Genomic DNA, 18,483 nt, shown 5'->3' on the forward strand with positions numbered 1-18,483 from the left:
ACTCCTGGCTCAAGTGATCCTCCTGCCTCAGCCTTCCAAGTAGCTGGGACTACAGGCGCATGCCATCGTGCCCACCTAATTTTTCTATTTTTTGTAGAGATGGTGTCTCCCTTTTGCTCAGGCTGGTCTTGAACTCCTGCCTCAAGCAATCCTCCTGCCTCTCAGCTTCCCAGAGTGCTAGGATTTCAGGTGTGAGCCACTGCGCCTGGCCAGGATTTTAAATTAATAATCGGGTTGAACTAAATCTTGAGTCACAGTCCTGCCCCATCCCTAATGCAGCAGGTTGATACTCAGAAGTGAGATGTGATTGGTTATAGAGAATCGCAAAGCTACATTATTTTTTTATACATCTGTGATGTGATTTTGCTATAGGAGATCATGAAATGACACCTGAAATCATATCAATAACCAAGTCTTTTCTCAAAAGGAACTTTTTGTTTGTTCTTGCCATTGCCACAGGCACTGAGGTAGTAAAGATAAAAAAGAAAAAGAATTTGGGGCACATTAGTGTCTCCCTGACCTACAGGCCTTTGCAGAGAGGCAAAGCTTTTTATCGATCTTGACTGCAGCCAAGTCCAGGTCAGTTCAGCATCTTGACTGACTTTCAGCCATGATATGAAATGACTTTCCCTTGGAAAAGCAGTAATCATCTTCCAATTTCTCTCTTAAGTAAGAACCCCCAGGCTGCTGTTAACCAATAGGAGGATCTGCATTTAATTCATAACTGACTTCTTTTCTGTGACTTGCAGACTGCTCTAAAGACTAGAAGGTACGTAAAAAAACAAGAACAGGAAATTCAAAAAGGTGATTAAAACACCATAAGGGAAATTGAGCCAACTGTCTAAAACAAAGTCTCTTGCATTCTCTGAAGAACATAAACAGGAGGCAAAGAAAGCAGAGGAAATTGTTTTTACTTGAACAGGCAAAGAAAATAAAGACACCTGTTGTTCCTTTTAAAGAAATTTTATTTCATTTGTTAAAACAGCATCTATATACATAAAGATTGCTACATACATACAAGAGTTATTATTTGTTCAGTGTATAGATAATTCTTGGTGCACATATGAATTCCCAATTCCCTTGCCATAACTTTGTGGTACATCTCCCCTCCCTGTTCGTCCCCATGTAGAGAAATACTTCTAAAGATATATGATGATACTGCGAAAAAAAATAGTTCTAGCTATTTTTCCTAATTAGCACCTGAGCATCTATCTGTATTATTGCAATTAAAATTAGATTGTTATGAAACAGTTATGGGGTTAAAAATCTGTTATTTTTACTTTTAGCCACTTTTTGATAAATAACTCATAAATAAGTGTGCTATGATCTACTGAGATCTTATAGCTGGGCTCCTTGAGATTTTAGTACCCCAGCATTTTTGGTGACTGACATAATGTAAATTCTGACTAGGCCCTTATTTGTGCACACCTGATAACTGCTGGCTCCCTGCCCTACACCCCTAGTTCTCACAGCAATCGTTAACTGCCGGGGCACTGTTTTTGTTGTCAAGCAGTAGGAGACAACTCCAGGGTCACAAGAAAAATTCACAAGTTTATTTTGCAGAAGGAATGCATGCCTTTGAGGAAGTCAGCTGCTGACCCTAAAGTCTGGTTGCTCAATATGTTATCTGAGACTGGAGAAACACAGATTTCACCCTCGGCCCCCTGGAGCCCTCTTCCTTACTTGCTAGCTGCGGAAAACCTCCCCACTTCATGTCTTCGGGAAGACAGATCTGAGAGATTTGCTCTTCTATCTTCTTGCTTTGTCCAAATTGGATAAACCTTGTTCTCTCTTCAAGCACTAGTGCCGCAGTGTTTGGCTTTAGCTGCACCTCAGGTGCACGAGCCTGAATTTGGGCTTCTACAACAATCTCAGTCAATCTTATTTTCAGATATAAAGACTATATATGCATTTGTACATATTCAAGAGCTATTTTAATGGGTCTGGCACATGATAGGAGAAATTTGCTGCTGACATTTAATATAAAGAATGGGAAACAGGTGGAGAAATATGTCCTCTGCTTTGCAGATAATCATTATCAACTGGTAATGTCTGGGAACGGACGGTGTGGAGTGAAGAGTCGTCTCAATGCTCTAAGTAGTTTATATGCATCATCCTTGACACGTGGACCATCCTCCAAGGAATTAAAGCCAATTTGTTTCTTATATTTGCCTGATACATTCTAACCATTCATGTTACCAATTCAGTTGTATTTTCATTACCTTACTACTCGGATTCAAATTTCATTTGCGAGCTGAGCTGAATCCAAATCTACCACTTCCATGATATCTCAATCTATTTTAGTGAGCAGAAATAGAATGCATATAAGCCAGAGATAAGTGTGGAAAACAAGATACAAAACACTAGCCATAAAAAGGACACAGCAGAGAAGCAAGCAGAGAGCAACAGAAAAGTTCACATGAATGAATGAACTTGTAAGGGAGGAATTTGAACAAGGACCTTAAATTCAATTACTAGCAAAGGGCAACAAAATGACAAGTAAATATGGTGGGGTGGGGTGGGGGCGAGAACAGGAAGGGAAATGCTGGAGAACGGGGACGAGGTCAAAGCAGCCGGCCAGTGATCCCCTTACCAATTCCTTCACTGACCGGACAAGTGCTGATTTAGAGCAAACCTTGTGGAAGGTTGCGTGGGACGTGAAATGCAGGGAACGGAAGGGGAACAAAGGGATAAACTAGTTCCAACCCAGAATTATAAACTCTTTAGATTAGGAAAGTGACTCTAGAGATAATCTGATTTGATTTGTTTGTTGCACACACAGGAAGTTGGTTCAGTGTGTTCTTCTAGGCGGGATGTAGAGAAGAGAGACGGAGTTGTTGAAAGGGGCATAATATTAGGTATTACCGGGAAGGCTGGGAAAGCATAGATTTTGTCTGTTAAGACCTGTGAGCACACGGTTGAGCGTGGCCCAGTGAGGGGATGGGGCAGATCTCTGAGGGCAGAACTAAGCCACAGCCCAACGCACCAGCCTTCCAGAACCTAGAGGTCAAGCTTCCCAACACGGGGATGGAATGCAGATGCTGATGCCATGCCCCTGTGCGCCCTTCCATAGGCAGGGAAATCAGCTCTGTGGATTTACCTACACCTGCTCCACCAGCAGGAAAACCCTCCACCTTTTCTATCCTTGCAAGAGAGCCCAAATCTGAAAGCATGTTGCAGGATCAAACGAGGAAATTAAGCAGACAGAGAGGAGGCAGGGGGAAACAAAGAGGAAACCCAAGTGTCTAAATATTCTTATCTCTGATTAGCTTATGTAATCACCTAATTATAAACTGAAATTTTACTTCGCTAGTATTTAGAAGTTTAGAGCTTAAAATGAAAAAGTTGATCTCTTTACGCCATCTACTGTTATGTCTTGAAATGACATGCTGCTTGACATCTCGCACAACCCAGAGAAGCTGCAGCGTTACACAAACAGACACTGAGTGAGGAACGTGGTAAAATTAGCCTCTCCTGTTGCATAAGCGTGAGGAGTGTTCCAAAGAAGAAGATTATGCATTCCTAGCACCAAATGAATCTTCTTCATCGTTGGCAAGAAAATCTTTAAATCTAGGCTAAGGCAGCAATTATGATCCAATTACTGTCTCGGAAGCTCAGGTGTAGGACAGAACTCTCGCTCTCAGTACAATAAACACAGCCAAGAATGGAACTTTCTACAGATTAACTTTAACAGCAACATCAGATTATTTGACCATTACATCATGGACTATAGAAGTTTATGTGCAATTCTCAGAGGTAGGAAGGAAGGAAAGAGACAAGGAAAGAGGGATGGAAAGATATATCCATATAACCATATCTGGTGAAAATAAATGACTACATTAAGTAATACACACCGTCACAGGGCTGTAGGATTATAAAAAGTAATTGATAAAAAGCATTAAATAGGAAAATAAAATTATCACTGAAAGTTACTAATAATGGTGACCATTGAGTACAATATTTACTGTATGCCAGAAATATATGTACATTATTTCATTTAATCCTCACAATAGTCCTGTAAGGCAGGTACCACTATGGCCATTACCCAGATAGGAAAACTGGGGCTTAACGAGCTTAGTGCCCTCGCCCCAGGTCACACATGGTCATTACGTGGCAGAACTAAGATGTGAACCTCAGTCTTTCTGATTACAAAACTCTGCTTTTCACTGCTGTGTGCTGTGCTACCTCTTTCTGCCAGAAATGCTTAAGATTCCAGACTAACCATAAATCCAAAAGCCGAATCTCCTTTTGTTTGTGAACCTTAATCTGTTTCCTGTTATTTTCATTGACATGTAGTATGCTATATCTAGGAGTAGCCATTTCATGTTGCAAAAAGTATAACACGGCTGACACGGTCATTTAAAACTTGGAACGTCCCCAAATTATGAGGCAAAGGAAGAGAAATTTAACCTCATGTAGCATTTCCAAATGCAGAGATGCAGGTATCTCCATCTGAGCGCCTCATTGTACCAAGACCAAACGTTACCAACACACTGATCCTGGGAGAAGCAGGTGCCAATGACAGTCTTTTCTGCAGAAACCTTGGCTCAGTGAGTTAATTAAGCAACAACAGATTTGCGGCCTCAACACAGAAAGGAGGAGTGTCAAGCCCTCTCCTTCCTTAGCTAATAAGCCAATTCCTAAGGATCTTGTGATTCCTGTTAATCCACATCAAGAGCTTTCCAAAAACATAAACCAGAAATTGGGGAGAAATGTTCTCTTAAGTTGCAACTAATTTTTCCACAAGCACTCTTTAAACTGTCCTAAAGTTGTTCACTTATGCTCCTGCTGAGAAGAATTCAGTTCTATACAAGCACCAAAACATTCCTTAATGTGCTGGGTCATCACACTCTTCAAGCTTGGGACAAAAACAAAGAAAGAAACATTTTTAAATAATGAATGGGCATAAAGGGGTGTTGGGCCAAAGTGGCATTTTTCAGGTCTCCAAAGCCTCCTAAAATAGTTTGATTTAGGGCTAATGTGTGGGTTTTTTGCCAAAGTAGTTAAGCTTGATGCCAGAACTTTTACATGGAGGGAAATGTTAATAATTCTCATCTGCTTCTTCTAGAACTTTATAACTGATTTTTCTCATACTTTAAGGACAAAGTCATTTATATTCAAGTCAGCATGAAAGGGAAGCAAAGCATATTTCTTTAATACTCCAGAGTTTCTATGGGGGAGAATTTTAGGGATCTAGGTGGATGTACATTTGCACATTCAAAAGCCAAAGTGCAATAAGGGATGTAGTACACTGGCCACCTTTCCAGGAAGGTTCTTATCAGCAGAATGGTGTTTTCTGGGGCAAACACTGGGCCAGCTGAAGTCAAGGTACCTTGTAAAAGTGCCCTGATGGGAGGGGTATGCAAAAATGCAGAAACACTAGGTTCTTCACAAGAAGGTCAGCTGCAGACAACACGTAAGCCAGCCAGAGAGAAAAAAGAGAAGTAATCCACCTTTTAAAATGAGAAGATATTTGAACAGACATTTCACAAAGAAAGATACACTAATGGTGACATGCAAAAGTGCCCAACAACATTAGTCATTAGGGAAATGCAAATGAAAACCATTGCACAATCGACCAGAATGGCTCGAATTAAAAGGACTGACAATAGAAAGTATAGGAAAAAATGTAGAGCAACTGGAGCTCTTGCATTTTTATAGGAGTACACAATGGTATGATTACTTTGGCATTTCCTTATAAAACTAAAAATGTAGCTACCAGCAATTCCAATCCCAGGTGTTTCCTTAAGAACAACAAAACCTGTCACCAAAAGACTCACCCAAGAATGTTCATAACAGCTTTAGTCATAATAGGAAAAGATCTAGAAATGAAACAGGTGACTGTTGACAGGAGAATGGATAAACTATAGAATAATACAAGAGAATACTACTCCACAATAAAAAGAAACAAACCACTGATACACACAATAACATGAATGAGTCTCAAAAACGTTATGCTAAGTGAAAAAAATCACATAATGTGTGAGTCCATCTGTTGGAAGTTCTAGAGACAGAAAAAAGCTTATCTATGGTGAAAAGAAATCAGACAAGTAGTTGTTTGTGGGAGGGGGTATAGGACAGACACCGGCCGGAAATGAAAAAGAGGGAACTTTGGGGGGCCAAAGTACTGATGTTTTACATCTTGATAAGGGTTTGCATTTATCCACATTGATTGAGTGATAAACTTGAAATTTGTGCATTTCATTGTATATAAATATTATTTTTAAAACACCGTAAGCAAATATTGAACTCTAGTTAATAATGTGCCTTTTGAGGATTTTAGGAGTAAATTATACTGATGTTTGAAACTTACTTCGAAATGCATGAAAAAATAGGATAGATTAACAGAGGGATGGATAGATGGATAATTACAGGATAAAGCAAATACAGTAAAATGTTGATTGTAGAAGCTAACTAGGGGGTATACGGGTTTTTTTCTGTACAATTTCTCAACTTTTCTGTATGTTGGAAATGTTGGAAAATGGTTAATATAAAGAATGTCAATGAATCTTCTGAAAGAAAGTCAACTTGTTTGTTATTGGATATGTAGCTTAGAAAGTCATTAAAAGCATTTCAAGGACTAAATTCAAAGCTAAAGGAGAGCTGATATTTAACAAAAAAGAATCATGAAGTTGATTGTTAAATTTATTCTGGGGAGCAGTTTATTTTTTAAGATTTCAACTGAAAACCATCAACACTTACACAGATCTATGACAGCAACTTGCCATATGTGAAATATACATATATGAACATACATTTGCATACAGAATTCATGCTAATATTCCTAAAGTTCAGAACTACATATTTTTACTTAACTCTTCCATATGCATCTGTACCTTGTTTCTTCCACAACAAAATGCTAATTTTTAAGAATATAGAAGGTGGTAGAATTGGGATATCCAATAATTATTTATTTTCTTTATCCCACATTATATATGTAGTATACATAGTATTCTGAATGTGACCATTTGGGTGTATATGAATGTCTACCACATATAATTTTAGAGGTAGACATGACTTTACCACTTTTACATTTGGTAAACGTATGTGAAAGATGGCAAAAACATTGAAAAGTCCGCTCTTCTTTTCAGAGACAGAGGCTAAAAACAGTCTCTTTCCCGTTGCCCTAACCACTCTTAGATCTTGTCTTACCAAAATAAAACAGGACAATATGCCATTTGTCTTCTGTACTGATGCTACCATCCTATCTTCATCTCATTATCGTTGGCCTGAGGTTTTCCAAAAAAACAGAGAGAACAGTAATATAAATACCCACTTAACGAAGACCCAGGTTTGTATGGCTGAAAGTATGGTAGAGTAATAATGTATTTTCAATGCAAAAATACTCCTTGATTTTTGCAACCAAAAGATGATACTGACAAGGCCGAAGTCCTCTCTATTACAAGCTGGTGTCTTAGGAGTTATCAGCCGTGACCGTTAGCCTGGAGATAATGGGGAAACTGGACACAGGAAGTTGGAGGTGGAGGCAAAAATGAGCTATCAGAACAGTCCCACCTGCTTGCCGTGTCTTCTTCTCAGACTCTTCCCTGCAGACCTGCTTCTCAGAAAGGAAGAGGATGACAAGGCGTGACTGGAAATAGCTATTCACAGCACCTGAGGAATATTCAAGCAGTCTATTCAAATACATTTGCCCACACAATGATTACACTTATTTTTGTCTTTCTACTTGAAAATTTCATTTTGAAAATAAATAGTAATTACCATCAGAACTTGCTTGTCAATTGTAAATTATTCTAAGTGTACATCTTGTAGCGAAATTTGAAACAACTAATTTTCCCAAAATTGGGCAAGCGCATTGCTATTGCTCTATAAATTAATATAACTATATTAGAGACAGAAATGATCTCAGGAATTTTGCAGGGCTTTGCCCTGAAGGAATATGTGAACGTGTTAGTTTGCATATCAAAAGCCGCTTAACCTCAGGAGGGCATCGCAAAGGTCAGTAGCAGCTGCTTTCCAAGGTGATTCTGCAGTCTCAAACCCCTGGTTCTCACCTACTTTGAAGGACAAAGCAAGGTCTGCATGGAATCACGGGATGAGAGCTGATCAAAGAGTGTCCGCCCAGAGACAGATACCTGCGGCTAAAAACAATTAGCCCAAGGGACAGTTCCTGCTTGACTTCTGATGACCTGTCTCTATTTGCAATAACTAGATAAAGAAATATGGAGCCACTATATCTCTGTTTAACCCTTCTGTTAAGTGATAGCTTTATCTTAGAACTTAGAAGTTTGTCCTTGAAAGATTTTGTAACCATTTGTTCACATAGATAGAGTTAGTTAAGGGATCCATAGAAGCCTTTTGTAATACTTTTAACCTAAAATGAACTACCTGTTATTATGTAAATCTGTTACCCCTGGCAACCGATCTCTGTACCTATAAATACCCATGTAAAACTTCACTCATGGCCTTACGATTCACAGGGATATTGTAATGACCCCTAAGTACCTCCGCTTTTGCCTTTTATCTTTATAAATCTATACAACTATACCTTCGTCTCTGTGTATTCTTTTATTTCTGTTATTTTCCATTTTCTATTATTTTCTTATCCTTTGTGATGACCCCTACCTAAGGGACCCGATTTTTTGGTGGGAGCGTAGCTAACTGCCTGCACATTGTATTACCAAAAGTAAGTTATAAATTAGTTATTTGAGGCTGGGAATACATATTATAATATTTCCAACTAAACTATGCTGAAGCAGACATTACATTAAAAAATACATGTGGATGAACAATTTTTACTCATAACTATTAAAGGTAATACAAATATACAGCTTTCTAATGAGATGTTGAGAATCATTCTGAGAACACAAACTTCACTTTAGAATGTTGTTTTCCAGTACTGTACAAAGCATAGAGAGAACCTGTTGTCTGCATCTTGAGAGAGAATAAGGATTTGGGGAAAAGAGTCCATTTCAACTCAATAACTGCTAATTGATCTGAACTAGATCTGAGTGCCACAGATAGTGATTTTACGGAAAAAATCAAGTACTATTTTCCTAGGCTGTATCTATGGTTACTCATTGAGAGATGCTACATTGTTAATGGGATGCAATTCCTTATACATGCTAACAACCTGTTGTACACACTGACTTGTTTGCTTGGAGTGTTCGAAACTCAGAGGTGCTGCCTATCTGATTTTCTTGCAAGAATTATTTGATTTATCTTAATAATAATAGCAATCGCTATATTTTATTGAGTACATTCTACCAAATATTTAGTTTTAATTGTACTTAATCCTCACAGAAATTCTGCAAATTGGGTATATTGTCTCTGATTGACAGAGGAGGAAATTCATGCTCAGAGAGATTAAATAATTTGCCAAAGGCCTTAAAACTAGCAAGTGGCTGAGTCATGATTTGAATTTAGGTTTATTTATTACCATGGTTTATTACTACATTTTCCTTTCTCAATAGTTAGAAATCATATTTTAGAACTTAGAGAAAGATATCAACTTTTATCATTGAGACATTGCAATTTTATTGCAATAAATGTTATTGAAGAAAGCAAAGATGATATTCTTACAATGTGAATTCCAGGATGAACAAATAAATTTCTAAGCTCACGTAAGTCCTAAGAATATTCTGAGGCCTACAACTTTTGATAACGTGGTCTCAATTCTCTAGCACAGATTAGTGATTAGCAAGGTACAGTTACCACTCCATGACTGAAGCACCATTATTTCATAAACTTTTTTTAGTGTGTTAAATACACATAACAAAACATATCATTTTAACTATTTTTAAAGTTACAATTCAGTGGGGTTAAATCCATTTTTGTGCAACCCTCACCACCATCTATCTCCAGAACTGTTTTCTTATCCTAAAGCGAAACTCTGTACCCATTTAACAATAACTCCTATTACCCTCTGCCTCAGAGCCCCTGGTAGCCACTAGTCTGCTTTTGGTCTCTATGAATTTGACTATTCTAGTCAACAAGTGGAATCACACAATATCTATCCTTGTGAGTATGACTTGTTTCAGTTAGCATGATGTTTTCAAGTTTCATCCATGTCATAGTGAATGAAATAGCAGAATTTCATTTCCTTTTAAGGCTGAATAGTATTCCATCGTATACATACACCACATTTTGTTTAAGTACTCATCCATCAGTGGACACGTTTCCACCTTTTGGCTACTATCAATAATGTTGTTGTGAACACTGGTGTACAAGTATCTGTTCAAGTCTCTGCTTGTGATTCTTTCAGGTATACTCCTAGAAGGGGAATTATATTATAGGGTCATACAGTAATTCTATGTTTAATTTTTTTGAGGACCCAACATACTATGTTTCACAGTGGCTGTACCATTTCACATTCATGTCAGCAATGCACAAGGGTTCCAGTATTTCCACATCTTCACCAACACTTATTTCCTATTTTGTTGCTGTTATTACCACTGTTGTTTTGGTTTGGGCATATGTGTATACACACACACACACACACAAAGTCAAGCTCCTAGACCCAAAGGTGCCTTCAAAATCCACAAGCAGTTCAGCCTTGCTATAATACCACAGAGTCACAAAAACATGACCCACATTAACCCAAGTAGGTTTCCTCTCGGGAAGGACTCCCTAGTCCTACTATGCTGACATCCCCCTACTCCAGAGCTGTGCTGCTAAAGATAATAGTGCTCCTTACATTGAAGACAAGTTCAACCCAGACACTGAAACCACTGCCCCATGGTGTCCACTGTCCGTGGGCTGCCTCTCTGAAGGCACTGACGAATTGGACACGGGATATTTATTGCTTTTTCTCCCGTTGATATTCGAGATTCTATTACACTTCCTGAGCTTTCTGTTTGCCTAGCCCTTGTTGCTGGTGTAACCTGGCTCTCTGCTAAGAACGTGCACCCCTACACTCCCATGCCTAAAGGCAAATCTTATAAAGGCTACTATTATCTGTGCCATTCTAAATATTAATGAAAATTATTGCTTTCCCCAGGAGGCACCTACCTCATATCAGTGCACCCCTGGACCGATGGAGGAGAGATCCTTCCCCTCCGTGGCACCTTCTGCTTCTTTCCACCTCCAGCTATCCATCGCAAACCCCCGCCCTGCATCTTCTGCCATGACCACCACCACTACTTTCCTTTGGTTGTAAACAAATACCATTAGTCTTTACATGTATCTTACTAAGCTATTAATTCATACCCGCTAGACTTGCTATCTTGACCCAGGAAATATGCCAAGGTATTATTGTCATAAAAAATATAACTCATGCTTCAAACATATTTTACAACTCCACCAAGATATTGTTAGAGACCTTAGAAATTTTGATCTATTTTCTTAACTAATGCCGTATAAATAGGGAACCTGGTTATGAGCTGGCCTACAAAGACTCCTTATACTTTTACCTCTTTTCCTCTTTTTTACTCTCACAATAAATTGTTTTCTATGCTATTTAAGACAACTTATACCCTACTCTCCTCTACTGTTTGGGCCACTCAAATACCAACCCTCCCCCCCCCAAAAAAAACCCTGAGCTCAAAACTGATACAGAGACATCTAGGAGTCGATTGTAACACACACACACACACACACATATATATATATATATATATTTGATGCTGTCCTGACCCCGTTTTGAGAAGCTGGTTAGAGGCTGGTTAGCGCCCCTTGTGGAGATGATTAAGTCCACAACTCAGCCACTTCCCCTATGGGGCTCTCACACCCCAGGCCACTGCATACTCGCTCTGCTCATCTAAAAATCAGAGTGCTGTGCACCACTAGGGACAGCACCTATGCCCCAGAGCCCTCTGAAATTATGCAAATTAGCCAATCCACAGGAAAGCCAGAAAATTAGCAAGACCCATCCAGCTCACCATACATAAGCTGCTCCTTCAAGCTCCAGCTTGCTCTTACCCTGTTCCTACGCTCAATCCCATGTGTGGTACTGCCTGACAGCCTTCTCTCATTTGGAGCTGTAAGTAACAAACAGTTCTGCCTTTCATCTCTCTGGGAGTCGTTACATTGTGCCCTGTCATCAAAAGAATCTTTAAGTCTTACAAAAGGGTTGAGTGTTTTATCATGAAAGGGTGTTTAACTATGTCAAATGCTTTTTCTGCACCAATTGAGATGATCAGGTGGTTTTCTCCTTCATTCTGTTAATGTGGTGTATTATACTGATTGATTTTTGTATGTTGAACCATCATTGCATACCAGGAATAAATTCCACGTGGTCATGACATATAATCTTTTTAACAAGCTGTCAAATCCAGTCTGCTAGTATTTTGTTGATTTTTGCATCAATATTCATAAAGGACATCGGTCTCCAATTTTCTGGCTTTGATATTGGGGTGATACTGGTCTCATTAAATAAGTTAGAAATGTATCCTACTCTTCAATCTTTTGGAAAAGTTTGGGAAACCTTGGTGTAAATTCTTTAAATGTTTGGTAGAATTAATCAGTGAAGCCATCTAGTCCAGAGATTTTTGTTATTGTTTAGAGTTTTTTTTATTACTGATTGAACTTCTTCTTCCAGTTTTTGCAGCCAGGCTCTTTGGTGGGGCAGTTCTTCACCAGTTGGCTGGGTGTGCCTGAAATTAGGGATCAGCCTGAAGTGAAAGCAGAAGATCCTCTCAGGTCTTTTCTGAGAATGCCTCTTTCCTGGATCTATGTGTGACTTTATCAATTCCCTCATAACCATGGCGGCTTTTGAGTGTCTTAATTTCCCAAGGGTTCTCATGCCAGACTCCTTTCCATGCCTTGATAGTCTACTGTCTGTCCTCACCCATAATCTTTTGCCCCAAGTGTCTATGGGTCTGGGTTCTCCCTGAAGTTTTTAGAAACAGTGGCTGCAGCTTTTTTCCAAACCTGAGATCCAAGTCAGGTGAGATAGAGACCAGTCCCTTTAGGCAGCCTCCAGAAAGGATAGAACATTGAAAATCATGTCTGCAATGCAACCTCTACTTCAGAGGAGATAACCAGAAACTGGGCTGCTGCCTCCTCCAGACCAAGACCATACTGAGCCAAGGAGGGGGCGTGAATGAAAACATCATGAAATTTCCTATCATTCGTGAGGTGGATTATTTTGATTAGGCATTCACTTGGTCACTGTAGACCTTTGGCTGTTTTCCAGAGCTACTCTAAGGTTAATGCAGCCAGTTTCTGGTTGTTTTGTTAATGGTTCCATGGGGGAACAAGTAACTGAAGCTTCCTAGTCTGTCATTTTGCTGATGTCAACCCTTTGAGAAACTTTTGTATAGTCAAGACAATCACTTAGGGGGGAAAAAAAAGCAAACAACATATCAGGCAAAATTTGTAATACAGTTACGTGAAAGCAAATTTTCATAATATTCCAAAAAGCTCTTACAAATCCATAATAAAAATATGAAAACCAAATAGAAATTTGGACAAGCAACATAAATAGATAATCCAAAGAAAAAGAAATGTTACCATTTCTTTCAATGATGTTAAAGTGTGCACTAAATTTTCTATATAGGCCTATTTCTAAATAAAGAAAAGAATGAGATTAGCATTTTGTATGTTTTATAATGTCTATCTTAGAGTCATGAATTTTGTTAAGTTTATGTACTTTATCTCTAAAAATTTATAACAGTAAATCTTCCCTCTCCCCACTTCCTTCCACTTTTACTTCTCACTTTTTAAGGACTTGTTCTTATATTCTTACTATAAGATCATCCCATGATACTGATAAAGGTTCCTCTTAGGCAAAAAGCAGTAAGCATGTTCAAAAGCAACTGTGTATCGCTTCCCACTCCCAGCTTTCTTTGAATTTCCTCTGTTGATTTAAAATTTGCATCATAAAATGGAGATCAACTTGCATGATCATTAACTCTCACCAATGACCAGTTCAATCTGATTATGGTAAGTTATTACGCACTTTTAGTACTTTAAACTTCCTTCTGTCAGGTGGGATTACTTCATGGTTTTGTCAGTCATTTGTGGTTCCATTCATTAGATGCCTAGTGAATTTAATTAGGATGTTTTGATTGGAAGATGATAGTAAAGTTGTGTCTAGAATTTTATTTCTAATTTTAATAAATGAATATCAAATTCACAGCATAGGGTTTGAAGAGCCTTTAGCCATGTCATGACACTGTCAATAAAGGAGACTGAGACCCCCATTCACACTAACCCACTTCTCAGATATACAAGAGATAGCAAGATATCACCAGTTTTCTATTTTTGCTTGTGTTACCTGAGTTTTTCACATCCAAGAAACCATCGGCCAAAGCCAACATCAAGAAGATTTTGCTCTATGCTTCTTCTAAGAATTTTGTGGTTTCAGGTCTTATGTTTAAGTATTTAAATGATTTGCAGTAGATTTTAGGGTATGGTGTAAGACAAGAGTCCATTTCATTCTTTTGCATATGGATATCCAGTTTTCCAAACACTATTTATTGAAGAGACTATTCTGTCCCTCATTATATGTTTTTGGCACCCTTGTCAAAGAACAGTTGACCATATACAAATGGGTTTATTTCTGGGCTCTCTGTTCTGTTTCGTTAGTCTGTTTTTATGCCAGTACCATACTGTCTTGATTACTATGGCTTTGTAATATAATTTTAAATCAGAAAATGTTATATCCTCAGCTTGCTCTTCTTGTTCAAGATGACTTTGACTATTTGGAGTCTTTTGTGGTTTTATATAAATTTTAGGCTTTTGTCCCTATTCCTGTAAAAAATATCATTGGGATTTTGATAAGCATTGCATTGAATCTGTAGATCATTTTGGATAATATGGACATTTTAATATTAATTCTTCCAATCCATGAACACAAAATTTCTTTCCATTAATTTGTATCTGTTTTAATTTCTTTCATCAGTGTTTTATAGTTTGCAGTATTTAAGCCTTTCACTTCTTTGATTAAGTGCATTCCTAAGTATTTTATTCTTTTTGATTCTATTGTCTTCACCGTAGCTAATACATGGAAGCAAACTTAATGCCCACTGATGGATGAATGGATAAAGAAGATATGGTATATACATACAAAGGAATATTATTCAGCCTGATAAAAGGAAATTCTGCCATTTGTGACAACATGGATGAACTTAGAGGACATTATGCAGGGTGAAATAAGCCAGTTACAGAAAGACAGATGCTATAATATATGGTATCATTTATATGATGAATCTAGAGTAGTCAAATCCACAGAAGTAGAGAGTAGAGTAGTGGTTACCAGTGTCTGGAAGGAGGGATAAAAAGTCCAGGTTATACAAGATAAATAAGTCCTAGAGATCTAGCATATGGTATAGTGCCTATACTTAACAATACTATATTGCATATTTATTAATAAAATTTTGTTAAGAGGGTAAATATTATGTTCAATGTTCTTGTCACAAAGGAAAAAAAAACAATAAATAAATAGGGTAGAAGGAAATGTTTAGAGGTGATGAATAGGTTTATGGTATAGATTGTGGTGATGTTTTCACGGGTGTATGCTTCTCTCCAAACTTGTTAACTTGTATACGTTAAATATATACAGCTTTTTGTATATCAATTGTACCTCATTAAAGTGGTTTAAAAAGAAGAAAGAAAAATGAAACTATGCATATCTCATGAAGAAAAAAAAGATATCACCACTTTTCAACTACCTTGTAAAATTACAAAAAATAAAATAAAAAATAAATAAAAGTTTGGATTAAACTACAATCTCTGTGTAGCAAACATCAGTTCCTTTTTAAGAGGGGAAGTTCAAGGTCAACCCTGCTCGGTAGACATGACTGAGAGCAGGGCATAGTGTTATTTCCTGTCTTGTTAAAGTTATTGCTGTGCTCTTTGCCTGGCTGAGCTTAGTTTAAAGTAGCTGAAGCTCAATGAGCAGAAATGGAAGTGACATTGATAAGAGGAACTGCACCTCTACTTTGGAGGAAGTGTTCAAAAAGAAAAGAAATGCCTTTTGCAATTTCAGACGACACAGGTTAGGGCCACATCCTTTCTGAAAGGTGACTGTGAAGGGAGACCAGTGAGCACAGTTCACAATGACTGTTTTATCTAATGCTCTGAGACGGAAATTTAACTATTTATTTACGTTCATAAATATATTCATCACATTAAATACCTGCAGGAAGTTTAATGATGAAAAGGCATAGCCTCACTTTGGCTTCCTGCTAACTCTGAGAAGATTGATTGGTCCAATCTCCTTGCCTCCACTGTTAAAAAGTAAACTAAGGCATAATAAAATTTCAAAGAGTTTATTTGAGCAAACAACACAAGTTTATTTGAACAAACAGCGATTCGTGAACCAGAAGTGGTTGAGGAGCTCCACCGAGAGAATGCATGCAGGAGGACTAACACGAAAGTAAAGCAAAGACAATATTTGCTTGGTTACAGTTATACAGTTGCCTTATTTGGTCTATTCCATTGGAAAGTCCTTAGTTATATCAGTTTGTTGGCTGCTTCTGATTGGCTGAGCTTAAATTTTTCTTTAGCATAGGCATTTACAAGATATAGCTCAAATTATGTTTGCATGTATTGCTTATGTTTGCAAATCAAGCAAGGTTCAGGTCACTTATAAGGTATCACTGGTTTTGTCTGCTAGAGGATATTCCAGGCCTGGTCTCCATATTAATTTACTTTAACACGTTTAATAAAGGTGTTAAATAAAGGTTTAATGAAGGTTAACTTCTGAGAATCTTTAAGAGCCATTTTATTTATTTTTTTGAGACAGAGTCTTGCTTTGTTGCCTGGGCTAGAGTGAGTGCCGTGGCGTCAGCCTAGCTCATGGCAACCTCAAACTCATGGGCTCAAGCAATCCTACTGCCTCAGTCTCCCGAGTAGCTGGGACTACAGGCATGTGCCACCATGCCTGGCTAATTTTTATATATATATATATATATATATTTTGTTTTTTAGTTGTCCAGCTAATTTTTTTCTATTTTTTTAGTAGAGACAGGGTCTCACTGTTGCTCAGGCTGGTCTGGAACTCCTGAGCTCAAACGATCCACCTGCTTTGGCCTCCCAGAGTGCTAGGATTACAGGCGCGAGCCACTGCTCTCAACCTGAGCCATTTTAAATTAAACCTATGCATGATATTGACTCTTTTACATACCTAATAGCTCACCAACAATTGGATATTCATTGCTGGCGCAAATGTAAGTTTTCCTCAGCAACTAGTTCTCTCTTTGGCCCTCACAGAGTCTGGCAAAAGTGTAACTATTGTATTGTTCAATATTCATCCACCATTTCACATAGCCACATTGAGGGGAAAGTCTACCGTCTGGCCCACAATTTCAGTTCTGTATATGTGTGGTCAGAAGCTGCAATGATGCAATCTTCATGTTTAAATTAATTCATTTGGGACATTGTAAAGACTGTCCTAAAAAGCTGCAGTAGATAAATGCACATATAAGAATAACATCCATTGGATGTTGGGCAGGGGGGAGGGGGGGAGGAGGGAGGAGGGGACGGGTATTTGCATACACAAAGAGTGCAATGCGCACCACCTGAAGGATGGACATATTTGAAACTCAGACTTGGGGGGGAGGGGGAGCAAGGGCAACATATGTAACCTAAACATCTGTACCCCCATAATATGCTGAAATTAAAAAAAAAAGAAAGAAGAAAAAAAAAGAAATGCATATTCAAATAAGAAATAAAAAATTGAAAAGACAAAAAAATAAAAGCTGCAGTAGTCTGGTATTATAGGTGTTGATAATGACAATAATAAACATGATAATTAAGCCTTCCCTTATAAATCTTATAATGAAGTGACTAGACTTCCTATGGGTAATACATTATCTTTGTCTATAATTAAAATAGTGGCAATTATCCTTTAAAAACAACAACCAGTTTATTAAGAATTATTGTGAGGAGCAGGCAGAGAAGAACAACGGGTCTGTAGTTTAATAATTATGTAAGTGGTAGATTACTAATTATTATCTGCTTATCACTTCTAGTCTCTGTAACATGCTATGTTTTCTTAAGTCATTCTTCCAGACTCTTTGTATATATTATCTTATTAAATTCTCATAAAAATGCCCCCTCAGTTTGAAGGAGGAAACTTATTAGAGTTTTTAGAGATTTAATAAATTTAAGGGACTTTGGCTCCTAGAATTTTGTAACTCTCAGCTCTGCTGGGAATAATCTTGAGGACTAATAATATCTGATGTGAACTGGGATTAAACCCAAAGTGATTATTGCATTATGAGACCATCAGTGAAAATTATTTACTGAAAGCCATTCATTAGTCAACCAACATTATGGAAAACCTAAAATATGTAATACGGGTATAAGAAATAGGTATAAAGGATTATGGAGAAAATGAGTTTGATTTAGCTAATGATGCATAAGACACAACTCCAAATTTTTTTGATTCAAAATGACAAGCATTTATTCACTTACTCTTCTAGAATTTTGGTAGAACTTTTTTTTTTTTTGAAACAGAGTCTCACTCTGTTGCCCAGGCTAGAGTGCCGTGGCGTCAGCCTAGCTCACAGCAACCTCAAATTCCTGGGCTCAAGCAATCCTACTGCCTCAGCCTCCCGAGTAGCTGGGACTACA

Source organism: Propithecus coquereli, unplaced genomic scaffold (assembly GCF_000956105.1).
Source record: "Propithecus coquereli isolate 6110/MARCELLA unplaced genomic scaffold, Pcoq_1.0 Scaffold203, whole genome shotgun sequence".
Lineage (NCBI taxonomy): Eukaryota > Metazoa > Chordata > Mammalia > Primates > Indriidae > Propithecus > Propithecus coquereli.